The sequence below is a fragment of the Heterodontus francisci genome, chromosome 37 (assembly GCF_036365525.1).
Source record: "Heterodontus francisci isolate sHetFra1 chromosome 37, sHetFra1.hap1, whole genome shotgun sequence".
NCBI classification, from domain to species: Eukaryota; Metazoa; Chordata; class Chondrichthyes; order Heterodontiformes; family Heterodontidae; genus Heterodontus; species Heterodontus francisci.
Genome location: NC_090407.1, coordinates 3,103,152 through 3,124,455, shown reverse-complemented (window position 1 = coordinate 3,124,455; position 21,304 = coordinate 3,103,152). Strand labels below are relative to the sequence as shown.

General features: G+C 44.2%; 1 protein-coding gene across 13 annotated transcripts in view; it reads right to left on the bottom strand.

Annotated features, from left to right (window-relative positions):
- Nucleotides 1–21,304, bottom strand: part of LOC137351950 (polyhomeotic-like protein 2) — a 321,230-nt gene that overhangs the window by 191,270 nt on the left and 108,656 nt on the right. The window contains exon 1 of one of the 13 annotated variants that reach the window (XM_068016843.1): nucleotides 15,064–15,161. The exons of the other annotated variants lie outside the window; for them this stretch is intronic. The gene's annotated coding sequence lies outside the window, so the exon portion shown is untranslated. Of the gene's footprint in view, nucleotides 1–15,063; nucleotides 15,162–21,304 lie in introns of those variants that run through there. 13 annotated transcript variants of the gene reach the window in all.

Below are 21,304 nucleotides of genomic sequence, written 5' to 3'. Positions count from 1 at the left end.
TGGGATACAGAGTGGAGGTATGGTAGGGGGTGATGCACAGTCAAATATAGAAGAGAAACTGAGTCAGTCTGGAAGGCAGAGCAGATATAGACCTGTTAAGGCACATGTGAAAAATGCAAGGCTGCATTGCATTTACTTTAAAGCAAGGAGTCTTACTAATAAGGCAGATGAATTGAGGGCATGAATTGATTAGCACACGGGATTATGATATTATTGCTATCACAGAGACATGGTTGAAGGAGGGACAGGACTGGCAGCTCAATATTCCAGGATATAGAAACTTCAGGCGTGATAGGGGAGGGGGTAAAAGAGGAGGTGGCATTGCACTGTTGATCAAGGAGTCAATTACTGCAGTAAGGAGGGATGATATCTTAGAAGGTTCCTCAAATGAGGCCATATGGGTAGAACTTAAAAACAAAAAGGGGGCAATCACTTGGCTGGGAGTGTACTACAGGCCTCCAAACAATCAGGGAGAGATAGAGGAGCAGATATGTAGGTAAATCTCAGAGAGATGTAAAAATAATAGGGTAATAATAGTAGGAGATTTCAACTTCCCCAATATTAACTGGGATAGTCTTAGTGCAAAAGGCTTAAAGGGACAGAATTCTTAAAGTGCATACAGGAGAGCTTTTTGAGCCAGCACGCAGAAAGTCCTACAAGAGAAGGGGCAGTACTAGACCTAATCCTAGGGAATGAAGCCGGACAAGTGGTAGAAGTGTCAGTGGGGAAGCATTTTGGGCATAGTGACCATAACTCTAAGATTTAAGGTAGTTATGAAGAAGGACAAAGCTGGACCGGAAATAAAGGTACTGAACTGGGGGAAAGGCCGATTTCAATATGATAAAACAGGAGCTGGCCAGAGTGAACTGGGAGCAGCTAATTGTAGGAAAGTCTACATCAGACCAGTGGGAGTCATTCAAAGAGGAAATAGTGAGAGTTCAGAGCCAACATGTTCCTGTTAACCTGAAGGGTAGGACCAACAAGTCCAGGGAACCCTGGATGTCAAGGGATGTAGAGGATTGGATAAGGAAAAAAAAGGAGGCTTATGGCAGATTCAGAGCACTAAAAACAGCAAAAGCATAAGAGGAGTATAGAAAGTGCAGGGGGGGGTACTTAAAAAAGTAATTAGGAGAGCGAAGAGGGGACATGAAAACACACTGGTGAGCAAGATAAAGGAAAATCCCAAGGTATTTTATAAGTATATTAAGGGCAAGAGGATAATCAGGGAAAGAGTAGGGCCCATTAGGGACCAAAGTATGTGGAGCCGGAGGATATAGGTGAGGTTTTAAATGATTACTTTTCATCTGTGTTCACTATGGAGAAGGATGATGTAGGTGTAGGGATCAGGGAGGGGGATTGTGATATACTTGAACATATTATCATTGAAAGGGAGGAAGTATTAGCTGTTTTAGTGGGCTTATAAGTGGATAAATCCCCAGGCCCAGATGAAATGTACCCTAGGCTATTATGTGAGGCAAGGGAGGAGATAGCAGGGGCTCTGACACAAATTTTCAAATCCTCTCTGGTCACAGGAGAGGTACCAGAGGACTGGAGGACAGCAAATGTGGTACCATTATTCAAGAAGGGTAGCAGGGATAAACCACGTAATTATAGGCCGGTGAGTCTAACATCAGTGGTTGGGAAACTATTGGAAAAAATTCTGAGGGACAGGATTAACCTCCACTTGGAGAGGCAGACATTAATCAGGGATAGTCAGCATGGCTTTATCAGGGGGAGATCGTGTCTAACTAACTTGATTGAATTTTTCGAGGTGGTGACTAAATGTGTAAATGAGGGTAAAGCAGTTGATGTAGTCTACATGGACTTCAGTAAGGCTTTTGATAAGGTTCCACATGGGAAATTGGTTAAGAAGGTAAGAGCCCATGGGATCCAGGGCAATTTATTTATTTATTTGGCAAATTGGATCCAAAATTGGCTTAACGGCAGGAGGCAGAGGGTAATGGTCGAGGGTTGTTTTTGCGATTGGAAGCCTGTGACCAGTGGTGTACCGCAGGGATCGGTGCTGGGACCCTCGCTGTTTGTAGTGTACATTAATGATTTAGACGTGAATATAGGAGGTATGATCAGTAAGTTCGCAGATGACACGAATGTTGGTGGTGTTGTAAATAATGAGGAGGAAAGCCTTCGATTGCAGGATGATATAGATGGGCTGGTAAGATGGACGGAGCAGTGGCAAATGGAATTTAATCCTGAGAAGTGTGAGGTGATGCATTTTGGGAGGACTAACAAGGCAAGGGAATATACAATGGATGGTTGGACCCCAGGAAGTACAGAGGGTCAGAGGGACCTTGGTGTACTTGTCCATAGATCACTGAAGGCAGCAGCACAGGTAGATAAGGTGGTTAGGAAGGCATCTGGGATACTTGCCTTTATTAGCCGAGGCATAGAATATAACAGCAGGGAGGTTATGATGGAGCTATATAAAATGCTAGTTAGGCCACAGCTGGAGTACTGTGTACAGTTCTGGTCACCACACTATAGGAAGAATGTGATTGCACTGGAGAGGGTGCAGAGGAGATTCACCAGGATGTTGCCTGGGCTGGAGCATTTCAGCTATGAAGACAGACTGAAAAGGCTTTGGTCGTTTTCCTTAGAGCAGAGAAGGCTGAGGGGGGACCTGATTGAGGTATACAAAATTATGAGGGGCATTGATAGGTGAGATAGGAAGAAACTTTTTCCCTTCGCGGAGGGGTCAATAACCAGGGGGTATAGATTTAAGGTAAGGGGCAGAAGGTTTAGAGGGGATTTGAGGAAAAAATTTTTTACCCAGAGAGTGGTTGGAATCTGGAACGCACTGCCTGAAGAGGTGGTAGAGGCAGGAACCCTCACTACATTTAAGAAGTATTTAGATGAGCACTTGAAACGCCATAGCAGACAAGGCTATGGGCCAAGTGCTGGAAAATGGGATTAGAATAGTTAGGTGCTTGATGGCCGGCACAGACATGATGAGCCTGTTTCTGTGCTGTATAACTCTATGACTCTAATTACTGGTGTATTTGGGGGTGCATGTGTGTGCATGCACACATGTGCAGATATAGTTTCTATGATTCTCCAAAGCAAGCAAAGAGCTTTAAAAAAAAACAAATTTTCAAACTTTACTGTGATTGTATCTTCATGCTGCACTGATTGGACAAGAAACAACTTACTAAGGCAACATTTCTAAAATGCTTCCCATCATTCATGTACTTCATACTACCACCTACAGCAGAACATAAAATCCATAAAACTCGACAAAATGGGCATGAACGCAAAGATATATCTGGTTCAGTCTCACTCTGCACCGGTTACTATACAAAGAAAAACAAACTTGCCTTTCGATAGCGCCTTTCACATGTCAGTACATCCCAAAGTGCTTCAAGGCGAATGAAGCAACTTCTGAAGTGTAGACACTGTTGTAATGTCGGAAGCAAAGCAGCTAATTTGTGCAAAGCAAGATCTCACAACAAGCAGCATTGTGATAATGACCAGATAACCTGTTTTTGCGATGTTGATTGAGGGATAAATATTGACCAGGACACTGGGGAGAACTCCCCTGCTCTTCTTCCAAATAGTGCCATGCGATCTTTTGCGTCTACTTGAGAGAACAGACGGGGCCTCAGTTTAGCGTCTCATCAGAATGACGGCACCTCCGAGGCACCCCCACTGTACTCCACTGGGAGTGTGGGCCGGGATTATATGCTCAAGGCCCTGGAGTGGGACTTGAATCCACAACCTTCCGACTTGGAGGCAAACATGATGCCAACTGAGCCACGGCTGATACTATACAAGGACCCAATTCAGGCACTTTGTGCACGTGTCACGATACAAATGCTCCAGTTGCTGCTTAAAAGTTTTGCTCACAGAAAGTTAGAGGAAAGGCAAAGCACTTTCTGACATAACCACAGATGTAGATATACTTCCTCCTCTCAACAATTACAGCAGAAGAGGGTTTCCAAGTAAAATAAATTGAACCCAGCTGATGGCATCTCTGACCAGATAAGCAAGCTCCCACACTGCTAGAAAGCTTATCTCATCTACCAGAGGATAAAAGTAATGACATTACCCAACGGAATTCACTTGCACTGCTATCAACATCCTGGCATGTGGCATTGTTAACTGATTAACATTTCAGAAGAAGAACACTACAAATAACGTTCAACCATCCACAGCAAACATTAAATTTACAAACATGCAGAAGATGCACTGGAGAATTACTAAAATGGTACCAGGGATGAGGGATTTCAATTATGTGGAGAGTGGAGAAACTGGGATTGTTTTCCTTACAGCAGAGAAGGTTAAAAGGATATTTAATAGAGATGCCCAAACCTATGAGACATTGTCATAGAGTAGATAAGGAGAAACTGTCTCACTGGCAGGAGGGTCAGTGACCAGAGGACACAGATTTTTCAGGAAAGGAGGGAGAGAGAAAACAGGGAACTACAAGCCAGTTAGCCTAACATCAGTTATAAGGAAAATGCTGGAATCTATTATTAACCAAGTATTAACAATACACTAGAAATCAGAGTATGATCAGACAAAGTCAACACGATTCTATGAAAAGGAAATCATGTTTGACAAATTTTTTTAAAGCGTTTTTTGGGGATGTAACTAGGAGAGTACATAAAAGGGAACCTGTAGATGTAGTATACTCGGATTTCCAAAAATAATTTGATAAGGTCCCACACAAAAGGTTAATATGCCAGATATGGGCTCAAGGAGTTGGGGTAATATATTAGCATGGATGGAAGATTGATTAAGGGACAGAAAGCAGAGAGTAGGGATAAATGGGGCATTTTTAAGTTGGCAGGCTGTAACTAGTAGAGTGCTGCAAGGATCAGTGCTGGGGCCTCAGCTATTTACAATCTATATTAATGATTTAGACAAAGAGACCGAGAGTAATGTATCTAAGTTTGCTAATGATACAAAGCTAAGTGGAAAGGTAAGCTGTGAGGAGGAAACAGAGAGGCTGCAAAGAGATATAGACAGGTTAAATAAGTGGGCAACAAGGTGGTAGATGGAGTATAATGTGGGGAAATGTGAGGCTATTCACTTTGATAACAAGAACAGAAAAACAGAATTTTTTTTTTAAAAAAGGTATGCAACTTTTCAATGTTGATTTTCAGAGAGAGACTTGGTATACTCGTACAAGGAACCCAGAATGTTTACATGCAGGTACAGCAAACAATTAGGAAGGCAAATGGCATGTTGGCCTTTATTGCAAGGAGATTGAAGTACAAGAATAACAAAGTCTTGCTACAATTGTACAGGACTTTGGAAACACCACACCTGGAATACTGTGTGCAGTTTTGGTGTCCATATTTAAGAAAGGATATACTTGCCTTGGAGGCAGTGCAGTGAAGGTCCAATAGATTTTTTCCTGGGATGAGAGGGTTGTCCTGTGATAACAGGTTGAGTAAATTGGGCCTATACTCTCTGACGTTTAATCGAATGAGAGGTGATCTCATTGAAACATACAAGATTCTGAAGGAGCTTTGACAGGGTAGACACTGAGAGGTTGTTTCCCCTGGCTGGGGAATCTAGAACACGGGGCATAGCCTCAGGATAAGGGGTCCATCATTTAGGACTGAGATGAGGAGAAATTTCATCAAGCAGAGGGTTGTGAACCTTTGGAATTCTCTACCCCAAAGGGTTGTGGATGCTCCATCATTGAGTATATTCAAGACTGAGATCGATAGATGTTCAATCTCTCAGGGAATTAAGGGATTATGGGGAGCGGGCAGGAAAGTGAAGTTGAGATAGATGATCAGCCATGATCGTACTGAATGGCGGAGCAGGCTCGAGGGGCTGAATGGCCTACTCTTGCTCCTATTTCTTATGTTCTTATTTAAAACTTTTGGTAAAGAAATGGAATATGTTACATTGAAACATTGCAGGATGCTCTGGTGGAGCAGAGTAAAAGGGAATTTTACATGGAATTACATTGAATTTACCACACAGAAACCTCAACAGGCCATTGGGCCCAATGGCTCTGTGCTGGTGTTCATGCTCTACACGAATCTCCTCCCACCCTAATTCAATCTCACCCTATCAGCATATCCTTCTATTCCTTTCTCCCTCATGTGTTTATCCAGCTTCCCCTTAAATGTATCTCATTCAGCGAGCGGGAAACAGCGAGAGCAGAGCCGGAGTATAAAGAGACTGGGAGAGAGAGAGAGAGAGAGAGAGAGAGACAGAGACAGAGAGACAGAGACAGAGAGACAGAGACAGAGAGACAGAGACAGAGAGACAGAGAGAGAGACAGAGAGAGAGACAGAGAGACAGAGACAGAGACAGAGAGAGTTCAGACAGCGAGAGTTCAGACAGCGAGAGTTCAGACAGCGAGAGTTCAGACAGCGAGAGTTCAGACAGCGAGAGTTCAGACAGCGAGAGTTCAGACAGCGAGAGTTCAGACAGCGAGAGTTCAGACAGCGAGAGTTCAGACAGCGAGAGTTCAGACAGCGGGAAACAGCGAGAGCGGAGCCGGAGTATAAAGAGACTGGGAGAGAGGGCGAGAGAGAGTTCATTCAGAGAGCGGGAAACAGCGAGAGCAGCGCCAGAGTATAAAGAGACCGGGAAAGAGAGAGAGAGAGAGTTCATTCAGCGATCGGGAAACAGCGAGAGCGGAGCCGGAGTATAAAGAGACCGGGAGACAGAGTGAGAGTTCATTCAGCGAGCTGCTTTCCTTTCGGGAGCAGTCCAGGCGCGCCAGAGTTTTGAAAAAAAAAGTCAGTGACATCACGATAGCGTCTTTTAAGATGTATCTAGACAGATACATGAATGGGCAGGAGGTAAAGAGATACAGACCCTTAGAAAATAGGCGTCATGTTTAGATAGAGGATCTGGATCGGCACAGGCTTGGAGGGCCGAAGGGCCCTTTCCTGTGCTGTAATTTTCTTTGTTCTTTGTTCACAGGAAAGCTGCAAGGTGATTGGTTGGTGAGTAACTGCTATTAGGGAATAACTCGAAATAGCTGGGTTCGTAACTAAAGTAAAGAGAAAGGTCTACAGTTCTTTTTAATACAGTAGGTCGTGTTTTTTGGGAGGGGAATTAAGGTACCTAGTGTAAATCTAATTTTTGGGTAATTTAAGGGAGTAAAAACAGAGTGGAAAAAAACCAAACAGTGACATCACAGGAAAACCGTAAATTCATTGGTTGGTAAGTAACTGCTAATTTGAATTACCTATTCTAAATTGATTTCAGATTAAAGGTGAATAGGAGAAATATTTTACAGATTAAAAACTAAAGACCAGTCCGAAATTTAAAAAAACAAATTAAAATCTAATTAAATAAAATAGAGATGCAGGGCCAGGCGATGTGTTGTCGCTGCATGATGTGGGAGCTGGTGGACCCCATTGTGGTTCCTGGTGAACACATCTGTAGCGAGTGTTGGCTGCTCGAAGAACTCCGGCTCAGAGTTGATGAGCTGGAGTCTGAGCTTCAGACACTGTGACACATCAGGGAGGGGGAGAGTTACCTGGACACTGTGTTTCAGGAGACAGTCACACCCCTTAGATTAACTACCGTGAATTCGGCCAGTGGTCTGGGACAGGAGGGTGTGACTATGAGTGAGGCAGGTAGAGGGATCCAGGAGGTAGTGCTGCAGGAGCCTCAGCCCTTGTCCAACAGTTTCGAGATTTTTGCTCCCTGTGTGGACGAGAGCAGAGACTGTAGGGAGGATGAGCAAACTGACTACAACACCGTGGTATCGGGAGTCATTCGAGGGGGGGGTGAAAGGAGAAATGTAGTCGTAATCGGGAATAGTATAGTCAGGGGCATAGACACTGTTCTCTGTGACCAGGATCGAGTCCCGAAGGCTGTGTTGCCTACCTGGTGCCACGGTTCAGGATATCTCATCTGGGCTGCAGAGGAACCTGGAGTGGGAGGGGAAAGATCCAGTCGTCGTGGTCCACGTAGGTACCAACGATATAGGTAGAACGAGGATAGAGGTTCTGCTGAGGGAATATGAGCAGCTAGGGGCTAAATTACAAAGCAGAACCAAAAAGGTAATAATCTCCAGATTACTACCTGAGCCATGAGCAAATTGGCAAAGGGTCAATAAGATTAAAGAGGTAAATGCGTGACTCAAAGATTGGTGTGGGAGAAATGGGTTTGAGGGTTTGAATTCATAGGACATTGGCTCCAGTACTGGGGAAGGAGGGAGCTGTTCTGATGGGACGGGCTCCACCTGAATCATGCTGGGACCAGAGACCTGGCGAATCGTATAACTAGGGCTGTAGATAGGGCTTTAAACTAAATAGTGGGGGTGGGGCGTAGGAGGGTTCAGTTGCATGGAAACACAGGAAGTTAAAGGAGAAGGTAGGAGTGCAGGTTCGTGGTGAGGCTGATTGTTACCAAACTGCAAGAAGTATACTGGTTAAACCAGAAGAGAGAAATAATAAACAGGTGAATAAAGCATCAGTGCTGAGGGGCTAGGGGGTATAGCCCAAATAAGAGTTCTATATACAAATGCAGAGAGTGTAAGGAATAAACTAGATGAACTACAGGCGCAAATTCAAATGGAAGATTATGATGTGGTGGCCATTGTGGAGACGTGGCTGCAGGATGGTCAGGACTGGGAACTAAGGGCGGCACAGTGGCGCAGTGGTTAGCACCGCAGCCTCACAGCTCCAGGGACCCGGGTTCGATTCTGGGTACTGCCTGTGCGGAGTTTGCAAGTTCTCCCTGTGTCTGCGTGGGTTTCCTCCCACATGCCAAAGACTTGCAGGTTGATAGGTTAATTGGCCATTATAAATTGCCCCTAGTATAGGTAGGTGGTAGGGAAATATAGGGACAGGTGGGGATGTGATAGGAATATGGGATTAGTGTAGGATTAGTATAAATGGGTGGTTGATGGTCGGCACAGACTCGGTGGGCCGAAGGGCCTGTTTCAGTGCTGTATCTCTAAACTAAACTAAACTAAATATACCTGGTTATAAAGTTTACAGGAGGGACAGGGAAAATGGCAGAGGGGGTGGAGTAGCCTTACTGATTAGAAATAATATCACCTCATTGGTGAGGGAGGATATAATGAGGAGAAAGCATCCAGTGGAGACCTTATGGGTGGAATTGAGGAACAGAAAAGAATCTAAAACTGTAATGGATGTTGTGTATAGACCCCCTGGTAGCAGTTCTGAGGTGTTAGATTGTATAAATGCACAAATTAGACAAGTGTGTAACAAAGGCAGAGTAGTATTAATGGGGGATTTTAACTTACACATAGATTGGGAGAGGCAGACTAGCATCTGTCAGAAAGGTAGTGAATTTCTGGAATGTGTCCGGGATAGTTTTCTACAGCAATATGTCCGAGATGTAACAAGGGGACAGGCAATATTAGATTTAGTTATGAGTAATGAGCCAAATTTAATTAGTAGCCTAACTCTGCATGAACATTTATCAAATAGTGATCACAACATGATCCAATTCAAGGTAGCGTTTGAAAGTGAAAAGCACGAATCAGCTACTAGAATTTTAGACTTGGGTAAGGCTGACTTTACCGGGATGAGACAGAGACTGTCCACGGTAAACTGGGTAGATCTGTTAATGGGTCAAACGACTGAGAACAGTGGAGAATATTTAAAGAAACACTTAACGAAATACAGAGCGAGTATATACCCCCGAGAGGAAAAAGCTCCACTTCACAGAAAAAACAGCCATGGACAACTAAAGAGATTAGGGATAGCATAAAACAAAAAGAAATGGCTTATAAAAATGCAACACGCAGCACAGATCCGGCTGAATGGGATCAATACAAAGACCAGCAAAGTGTCACAAAGCAGCTTATAAGAGCTACTAAAAGAGATTATGAAAGGAAACTTGCAAGGGACATCGAAATCAATAAGAAGAAATTTTATAGTTACATAAAGGGAAAGCGGGTGGTCAAGAGTAATGTAGGCCCACTAAAAGCTGAAAATGGAGATATTGTCATTGATAATGGGGAAATGGCAGACATGTTGAACAATTACTTTGCCTCAGTATTTACAATTGAAAAGGAGGATAACTTGCCGGAAGTCCTGAAAAAATTAATAGCCGATAGGGGACAGGGACTTAATACAACTAACATAAGTAAATCATCAGTAACAAGGAAATTAATGGAACTGACGAGTGAGAAATCCCCAGGACCTGATGGTTTCCATCCGAGGGTGTTAAAGGAAGTAGGGGAGCACATTGTAGATGCCCTAACTATAGTCTTTCAGAGTTCCCTAGATTCAGGAGTGGTCCCTCTGGATTGGAAAGTTGCACATGTCACTCCACTTTTTAAGAAGGGTGAAAGGGGGAACCAAGGAAATTACAGACCAGTTAGCCTGACATCTGTGGTGGGCAAGTTGCTGGAGTCTATAATCAAGGATAGGGTGACTGAACACCTTGAAAAATTTCAGTTAATCAGGGACAGCCAGCATGGATTCATGACAGGAAGGTCAGGCCTGACAAATCTCATTGAAATTTTTGAAGAGGTGACGAAGGTAGTGGACAGGGGAATGTCTATGGATGTTATTTATATGGACTTCCAGAAGGCATTTGATAAAGTCCCACATAAGAGACTGTTAACTCAGGTAGAAGCCCATGGAGTTGAGGGCAAATTATTGACATGGTTAGGAAGTTGGTTGAGTGGTCGGCGACAGAGAGTGGGGATAATGGGTAAGTACTCCGATTGGCAGGATGTGACTAGTGGTGTCCCGCAGGGATCTGTATTGACATTATTCATTAACAACTTGGATGATGGCATAGTAAGTCACATATCCAAATTTGCTGATGATACAAAGTTAGGCGGCATTGTAGACAGTCTAGATGATAGCATAGAGATATTAAAAGACTAGGTGAGTGGGCAAAACTGTGGCAGATGGATTTCAATGCGGACAAGATTAGATTAGATTAGATTAGATTAGAGATACAGCACTGAAACAGGCCCTTCGGCCCACCGAGTCTGTGCCGAACATCAACCACCCATTTATACTAATCCTACACTAATCCCATATTCCTACCAAACATCCCCACCTGTCCCTATATTTCCCTACCACCTACCTATACTAGTGACAATTTATAATGGCCAATTTACCTATCAACCTGCAAGTCTTTTTGGCTTGTGGGAGGAAACCGGAGCACCCGGAGAAAACCCACGCAGACACAGGGAGAACTTGCAAACTCCACACAGGCAGTACCCGGAATCGAACCCGGGACCCTGGAGCTGTGAGGCTGCGGTGCTAACCACTGTGCCGCCCCAAGTGTGAGGCTATCCATTTTGGACCAAAAAAGGATAGAGCAGGGTACTTTCTAAATGGGAAAAGGTTAAGTACAGTGGATGTCCAAAGAGACTTGGGGGTTCAGGTGCATAGATCTTTAAAATGCCACGAGCAAGTGCAGAAAATAATCAAAAAGGCTGATGGAATGCTAGCCTTTATATCTAGAGGATTGGAGTATAAAGACACAGAGGTTATGCTGCAGCTGTACAAAACCCCGGTTAGACCCCACTTGGAGTACTGTGAGCAGTTCTGGGCACCACACCTTAGGAAGGATATATTGACCTTGGAGGGAGTGCAACGTAGGTTTACAAGAATGATACCTGGACTACAGGGGTTAAGTTACGAGGAGAGATTACACAAATTAGTCCTGTTTTCTCTAGAATTTAGAAGGTTAAGGGGTGATCTGATCGAAGTCTTCAAGATATTAACAGGAAAAGACAGGCTAGATAAAGATAAACTATTTCCACTGGTTGGAGATTCTAAAACTAGGGGGCATCGTCTAAAAATTAAGATCAGACCATTCAGGAGAGATGTTAGGAAGCACTTCTTCACTCAAAGGGTGGTAGAGGTTTGGAACTCTCTCCCACAAACAGCAGTTGAAGCTACAACAGTTGTTAACAAAAATCTATCTCAGATTTTAAATTAAGCAAAGATATGAAGGGATATGAGCCAAAGGCAGGTATATGGAGTTAGGCCGCGGATCAGCCATAATCTCATTGAATGGCGGGACAGGCTCGAGGGGCTGAATGGCCTACTCCTGTTCCTATCTTCCTATGTTCCTATTCACCTCAACCCTGTGGCAGCGACTTCCACATTCTCCCCACTCTCTGGGTAAAGAAGTTTCTCCTGAATTCCCGACTGGATTTATTAGTGACTGTTTTATATTGATGGTCCCTAGTCCTGGTCTCCCTCCCCCCACAAGTGGAAACATCGGGCTGGATTTTGTTGTCCCGCTGCCGGGAGCAGAAAATGGCGGCTGCCCCGCGTGGGACCCTGCCGCTGCGCACCGCGATTCTGCAGCGGGTGACCACTTAGCATATTCCTGGTGACTGCCTCTTCAATCATATGGTGGGGGCAGCATTGGTGATGTATCGAAGAAATAGGAGCAAGAGTAGGCCATTCAGCCCCTCGAGCCCGCTCCGCCATTCAATACGATCATGGCTGATCTTCTACCTCAACTTCACTTTCCTGCCCACTCCCCATATCCCTTAATTCCCTGAGAGATTGAACATCTATCGATCTCAGTCTTGAATATACTCAACGAAGGAGCATCCACAACCCTCTGGAGTAGAGAATTCCAATTGGTGATTTACAATGTCACCTGATGACGGAGCAGGTGCTGGTGCCATTTTTAAAAGGCTGCCAGCCCTGCAGACAGTTCAACAAAATGCAGAGTTCACCCCTTCGCCACCTCGGTGACACCAGCTTTCCCTGGACAGGGAAGTGAAGGCGCTTGCGTGCCACACATCGTGCTGAAGATTGGAAACTGAAGGTAAGATCGCTGAGGGTTACATTTAAATTATATACAAACATTTAATTAGCATATGGAAAGCAGGGTCCCGTCACAGAGTGGCGGAGGGGCTGCCACAGAACTTCACAGCTACTGGGACGATCGGGCCCGACAAAACCTGCCATTGGGTCCTGTGATGGCTCCGATTCTCCGGCCACAGAACCAGACGCAGGCTGGAAACAAAATCGAGCCCATCATCACTTATATCTACCCTATTAAACCCTTCAGAATTTGAAAGACCTCTCTCACTCTGCATCTAAGTTGACCTTGGAGTGCTTGGAAATTTAATTTAAAATAGATACGTTCTATTTCTCAGCACTAGCATCCTGAACTAATGGAGCACAGAACACAATGATAGTTATAGGTTTCACGGTCAGGGAAGAGAACTGGGGAATCCAGATCATCAAACCTATTGCAGCATGGTTTATTCCTAATGTCATTTTTCATATAAATCATTAATGGTGAAATGCAGACCCAGCTGACAATAAAAACCTGTTTAAAATGTTCCAACTGCACGCTACAGACAAAATGAAATGTCCTCGCTCTCTTGGTATCTGAATGAGAGATAACAGATAGACTGGAACTGAGAAAGGTGTTCAGCCAGCAGTTAAATACCACTCGGGCGTCTCCGTGTTCATTACTCTTCAATATCCAACCTTTACCTTTCATAACTGAAAGTTCCAGGCAGACATCAAATGCTGGTGGTGCACTACTCTCCTCTCAGGTGATTTCTTTCAGGTAAACCAGCTAGCTAGTTATCATTCTTTGCTGCACGTATTAAATCATGGGAAAGGCACACGGTATCAAAGCACAAAGCTAATTAAAACATGGGCAGGCTACATTGCAGGTAACACGACACAAATGTCTTCCAGTGTTTACATTTTTTGTCTTAAAGGCACACTTTATTTGAGCGCACGTTTGGCAAACTTTTTTCCTTTGAAGACAAATGGCAGGATGATGTATCTCACTTTACATCATTGCACTATTTGAGTAAATCAATTAAAAATGATTCACCCAATACATTTTTACAATCTTGCTCCTGTAACAGTACTGTCAAAATTGGAATGTGAGGTAGCAGAGTCAGATTTAGCCTCAGTACAATTATCCATTCCCTCCTCCCAAATTTCACCCTTTTGCTCCTTTCTTCTCCCAAGGGGGCTTTTCCAACAACTTGCATTTATATATGGCTTTTAACATAATGACACACCCCAAGCTACTTCATAAATAAGCATAAGATCAGTGTTGACCAAGGAAGACATTAGGAAGGTGAATGAAATCTTGACCAAAGAGTTGGGTTTGAGAAGCTTTGTTAGAAGTGGAGACAAAGAGAGGGGGGAGGTTTAGGAGGGAGTTCCTGAGGATAGGATGGTGCTGGTAGGTGCTTAGTGGGTAAAGAGGAGATTCACAACAATGAAAAGAATGGAGTATTTGCAGGAGGATATGGGGCTGGTTTAAATTACAGAGATAGTACAAGGCCATAATCGACAAGGACAAGGATGGGGACCTGGTTAGGTCAGGAGAATCCCCACAGGATGTAAATGTCCATCCAGCTGTGGAAGAATTAACCTGGGTGTTTTGGAGGGTGACACTAAGGGTCAAAATGATCTTTCAATTTAATGAGCACACAAATAGACACAAAAACCTAACAGCCTTCACTGCCTTGTAGTAAATGCTCTGTAAATGGTTGAAAGAAGCTTACAAAGTCCATCTAGTAAATTCAAATTCATTTCCAAATTACCATGGGCTATGATAGTTGTGCTTAAGGATAAAGGCAAAACTAAAAATAAAATACATCAGCCTTAGAAAGCACTTCCTACCATGCACAGCCCCTTCAGTCTAGTGTAAATGCTATGTAACAGCTGGAGTGGCTGACTGTGAATCGGAGTACTAGTGTGCTATCCGCAGTATTTAGACTGTGACTGATTTTGGGAGTCCACATTCCAGATTTGCAGCTGCAGATGAAGGCTGGCAGTGCAGAGTAAGAGACACTGATTCATAGCACAAACAAGTAAACAGTTTCAGACCAGGGCTGTGTGTAAATCAAGATTAGTGAATCTGACAATAGAGAGACGAACTTCTGGACAAGTATGATAAAACCATGAAAGCTTTGCCACTTCAAAAGGTCTCTGCCAATTGAACTTCATGCTGGATTCAGTCCGGTTTAGGAAATATGTACTGTCAGTGGAAACTGCAAAGGGTTTTGTTGAAAGGTGCAAGAGCATAACTTTCAAATGCTGGCTTTCTTTTCACTCCTCGCCCACTAAAAATTGCAGTAAGAACAAAAGGGTTCACTATCAATGAAATCCATTTACTTACTTCCCCTGAACCTCTGGCATCTCCTCTCCTCTCGATCCCAGTCATTACACCAGCATCCTCACAAGCCAACTGTTTTGTTCACACGTTCAGGCAGCAGAGCCCCGGGCTCTATCTGCATGAAATCTACAGTATTTCCGCACAATCACAACTGCAGCTGAAATGAGCCATGCCATGTTCCAATGACAATAGCGTTGCTAAGCAATGGCCAATAAGGTTCGTAGTCTTACTCCAGTATTAAATGAAAACAGTAGAAGGTAAGAGCAGTATAACTAGGTCCTTTTTCACAGCAGCCATCATCAATGTTACCTCAAAAGACTCAACACCCTCATGCTAACAGGTTTAACAATAGCAATGCTGGCAGTTTTAGGACAGAGGTAAAAGCAATGAGAGGCCATAAAAACACATCAATTAGGGGGAGGGGCAGCCACCATTTTATAATAAATTACTGTTTATATTGACCCTCTTCTTTAGAATTATCACTAATTATTTTAGCTATTACATTTTCAGCATTGAACTACTTGTACTGATCAAGCACACAAGAGGACTGTATAAACAGATACCTGACTCAGGTAAATTAACAAACGCACATTCACTTCCTAATCTCTTGAAAACAAACTAACATTTTGTTTGCGGCCACTTTTATTTGGTGCCAACATTTTGAGGGGAAATGGACCCAACGTCTCCGGCAAATATTCAGCCTCAGCTTTCACCCAAGGGAAGTCAGCTAACTGAGCAGAAAACATCTGCATAGGCCCACTGTCCCCAGATTCCTGCAATTCACCAGTACCTCTCCCTCTCCCACTTCAACAGATTGTCACTTGGTCGGGTCGGGAAGGATTTAGGCCAATTCAGGGTCCAGAATTTGTAAAAATTGAAATATTTAGCCCAACAAAGGGCTGACAGGACAGAGGATTTCGCTAAGATGAATGTGAAATCCTTTCGTCACAGCAGGTGAACTGAAACGGAATCATTTCATCACAATAGGGAGGTCACAAATCTGGAATGCTAACTTTGCTTCTCTCTCAGAAGTTGTCTGACCTGCTGAGTATTTCCACCTTTTTCTGTTTTATTTCAGAATTCCGGCATCCGCAGTATTCTGTTTTTCTAACTGAATCACCATGTTAAGCAGCTCTACAATGCAGCCACCTATAGTACACTGGGTTTGGTTTCCACTGCCCTTGCCTGGTGTTAATGACCTCAGAATCGGGTCAGTTGCATTCCTGTCCTGTTAACACCAGTGAGGTGGTCAGCTCCATTTTAAATGGGGCCTAATTGCTGAGTGTCCAAATACCTGCCTGATCCAGGGGAAAGGCCCCTTTTAATTTTGAAATCGGAGTCTTACAGCGTAAATAGGACCAGAGTTGCCATTGTAGATAAGAACTGACCAGAGCCTGTGTGTTGTAGCATTTGACCAGTTCCAAGAGTGATGAAAGACACCCAACTCCACCTCACCATCAACTCCCTCAACCCCTTCACTGTCTCCAAATTGTCACACTGCTTGTCCGACATCCCGTACTGGATGAACTCTGCAGTCCTGTCACATCCAGTTGTGAATGGTGGTGGACAATTAAACAACTGACAGGAGGAGGGAGCTCAACAAACATCCCCATCCTCAGTGCTGGGGGAGGCCAGCACATCAGTGCAAAAGATAAGGCTGAAGCATTTACAACCATCTTCAACCAGATGTGCTGAGTGGATGATCCATCTCAGCCTCCCCTGCTGAGGTCCCCAGCATCACAGATGCCAGTCTTCATCCAATGTGATTCATTCCATGTGAAATCAAGAAATGACTGAAGGCACTGGATACTGCAAAGGCTATGGGTCCTGACAATATTCCGGCAATAGTACTAAAGACCTGTGCTCCAGAGCTTGCCACGCCCCTAGCCAAGCTGTTCCAGTACAGCTACAACACTGGTCTCTACCTGGCAATGTGGAAAATTGTCCAGGTATGTCCTGCACACAAAAAGCAGGACAAATCTGACCTGGCCACTTACTGCCCTATCAGTCTACTCCCGATCATCAGTAAATTTTATTTATTTTATTTTATTTAGATATAAAGCACTGAAACAGGCCATTCGGCCCACCGAGTCTGTGCCGACCAACAACCCCCCATTTATACTAACCCTACAGTAATCCCATATGCCCTACCACCTACCTACAGTAGGGGCAATTTATAACAGCCAATTTACCTATCACCTACAAGTCTTTGGCGGTGGGAGGAAACCAGAGCACCCAGAGGAAACCCATGCAGACACAGGAAGAACTTGCAAACTCCACACAGACAGTACCCAGAATTGAACCCGGGTCCCTGGAGCTGTGAGGCTGCGGTGCTAACCACTGTGCCACTGTGCCGCCCACAGTGATGGAAGGGGTTGTTGCAGCTATCAAACTGCACTTACTCAGCAATAACCTACTCACCGACGCTCAGTTTGGGTTTTGCCAGGGCCACCCAGCTCCTGACCTCAATTCAGCCTTGGTCCAAACATGGACAAAAGAGCTGAACTCCAGAGATGAGGTGAGAGTTACTGCCATTGATATCAAGGCAGCATTTGACTGTGTATAGCATCAAGGAGCCCTAGCAAAACTGCAGTCAATGGGAATCAGGGGGGAAAATTTCCGCTGGTTGGAGTCAGACCTAACACAAAGGAAGATGGTTGTGGTTGGTGGAGGCCAAACCTCTCAGCTCCAAGACATCACTGCAGGAGTTCCTCAGTGTAGTGTCCTAGGCCCACCCATCTTCAGTTGCTTCATCAATCACCTTCCCTCCATCATAAGGTCAGAAGTGGGGATATTTACTGATGATTGCAGAGTGTTCAGTTGCATGTATAACTCCTCAGATACTGAAGCAGTCCACGCCTGCATTCAACAAGAGCTGGACAGCATTCAGGCTTGGACTGATAAGTGGCAAGTAACATTCATGTCATACAAGTGCCTGGCAATGACCAACTCCAATAAGAGAGAATCTAACCATCTCCTCTTGACGTTCAACAGCATTAGCATTGCTGAATCCCCCACTATCAACATCCTGAGGGTTACCTTTGAACAGAAACTTGCTAGTGATGCTCACATCCCATGAACGAATTTTAAAAAAGCAGAAATTTCCTCTAAAGAAATACAGGAAGACTGAAAGCATTGTCTTCGGTCCATCACAAACTCTGTTCCCTAGTTACTGACTCCATTCCAGTCCCTGGCAACTCTGAGGCTGAAACAGACTGTTCACAACCTTGCTGTTGCACTTGACCCAGAGATGAGATTCTGACCACAAATCGTGCCATCACTAAGCTGCCTATTTCCACCTCTGAACCATCATCTGTCTCTGCCCCTGCCTTAGCTTATCTGCTGCTGAAACCCTCATTCATGCCTTTGTTACCTCTAGATTGAGCCACTCCAATGCACTCCTGGCTGGTCTCCCACATTCTACCCTCTGTAAACTTGAGGTCATCTAAAACTTTGCTGCCCGTGTCCTAGTTCGCACCAGGTCCTCTCTCCTATCACTGTCCTACATTGGCTCCTGGTTAAGAAACGCCTCAATTTTAAAATTCTCATCCTTGTTTACAAGTCCCTCCATGGCCTCCCCCCTCACTAACTCCTCACCTCCTCCAGCCACTGAAATATCTCTGCTTCTCCAATTCTGGCCTTTTGCACATCCCCAATTTCAATCGCACCACCATTGGTGGATGTGCCTTCAGCTGTTGGACCCTAAGCTCTGGAATACCTTCCCTAAACCTCTCCACCTCTCTAGCTCACTTTCCTCCCTTAAGACACTCCTTAAAATCTACCTCTTTGACCAAGCTTTTGGTCACCTGTCCTAATATGTGCTTATGTGCCTCGGTGTCAAATTTTGTTTGATAATGCTCCTGTGAAGTGCCTTGGGACATTTTATTACATTAAGGCCCTATATAAGTGCAGGTTGTTGTTGAATTATTTTTGTGGGATGCCGAGGAGCAGGAGTGACCTCCAAATCACAGACAATAATCTGGGCTGCTGCCATTCCAGGACGCAGAACCTCCACGATCACGACTGCTTCCCCTCTGCTCCACAATGTACTTTAGCATCAGCTGCTGCCCGATGTCCAGTCTTCAATGTGGCAACGGTGTCCGATGCCAGTTTGGTGCCCTGCAGCTTTCTTGGCAATTTTAATGGAAGACAAAGCATCAAAATCACAGGGACCACTTTGCTGCCGGATTCAGCAGCCAATCAGCGCATGCCGCCAGACAAAATTTACCCCAGTGCTTATGTATTGATGGTTAAGGCAGAGTACCCTCTCTACTGAGCCACAGGTTCCAAACCCCAGCCCCTGACAGAAACCCTGAGACCCAGACACAAACCCCGAGACCCAGACACAAACCCCGAGACCCAGACACAAACCCCGAGACCCAGACACAAACCCCGAGACCCAGACACAAACCCTGACGCCCAGACACCCAGACACAAATGAGGCAGAAACTACAACTGCTGCTAAACATGTACAGTGTGTTGCTAAGATATTAAAAATGGTGCCATACAGCACCAATCCAGAGGCACAATTGTTATTTTTAATAAGGAAGGGGGCAAACTCCTAGGAAACCCAATCTTATGCCAGAGTAGCATCAAATCTATTCTCAAATGGGCAAATTTTGGGCCACTGTAGACTTCTGATTGTGATGGGCATCTTGGAACTGGTGAGCAGCTGTATGATCAACACCACCATCAACTGTAACAAAGCAGCAAGAAATGGATTTGTAATAACTGGAACAAAAAGGCTAATTCTGTTCAGCTGTTGCCTTTAACAGAAGGTTAGGAGCTCAGTGATGCACGCACACCTCTTCATATCCTTTTTCAACTCGGTTTAGGATCTCGTTTAATGGTCCACAGATTGAGGAAAAGTGCAAGATTTGCATTTACTGGCTGTGTTTTGTAATAACACATGTTTTATGAGGCTACTATATATAACCATTACCGTCTGTTAGAATTTACAAAGGCGACTGTTGCAGATTTCAATTCGGAGCAGATTATAAGCTGCCTGGAATTTTATATTTGCAATTTGCAGTCATGTTAAACTTGCATCGAACCTTGGTTAGACCACACTTGGAGCATTGTGCACAATCTGGTCTCCATGTTACAAAAAGGATATAGAGGCACTGGGGAAAGTGCAAAAAAAGGGTTTACTAGATTGATATTAGAACTGTGAGGTTCCCTAGAAAGCTGAAGAGTGACTTGATAGAGGTCTTTAGGATTATGACAGGGTTTGATAGGGTAGATGTACAGAAGATATTTCCACTTGTGGGGGGAATCCAAAACTAGGATTCATAAATATAAGATAGTCACTAATAAATCCAGTAGGGAATTCAGGGGAAATTTATTTACTGAGAGTGGTGAGAATGTGGAACTCACATGGATTGAACAAGGTGACAAGGATAGATGCATTTAAGGGGAAGCTAGTTATCTATGCGAGGTAAAAAGCAATAAAAGAATATGCTAATGAGGTAAAATGAAACAAGATGGGAGGAGGCTCATGTAGACCATAAACACTGGCATTGGATCAGGTGAAAAGTCTGTTTTTCGTGCTGTAAAATCTATGTAATTTGTTTAAATTTATTCTGAGCAGGAGGACTGGGTGGTGGAGTGGGTTACACACTATCTCAAATGTAGAGCAGACTGATAAATGTCTCCTCTGGGGGACTGGGTCCTAGTATAAAGTTTTAGGCTTGCGGGTCAGTAGAGAGGGTAAATCAGTTTTAACCAGTGATATGTCTGTTTCTAATGTTCCTATTCCGCCTCCTGTCTTTGCATCCTGAAATGAAACATGGTTCTTAATTTTTCCCTGCCACTTTTCAAACCGAGTCATGGATCTCGGTGCAGCTTTGATTTCTTAAAAACATTTACGTCAAGGGATGTAGGTATCGCTGACAAGGCCAGCATTTATTGCTCCTGAATGGCCTAACTCTAATAGTAAGATCATGTCCCCTTTTCCTTGATTCCTCCACCAAAGGAAACAGGGTATTTACAGAGAAACATTTTAAACACCTTGGTCAGGTTACTGCTCAAACTTCTAAACTCAAGGGAATACAATTATGCAATCTGTCTTCACAATTTAACCCTCTAAACCCCTGATATAATTTCTGGCAAATCTGTGCTGCACTCCCTCCAAGGCCAGTATTTCCTTCCGTCCAGAATGGGACGCAGTTACTCCAGATGGGGCCTTGCCAAGGCCCTGTACAGTGAAAGGATTCCTCCCTCCTCTTTCTACTGCAGCCCCCAC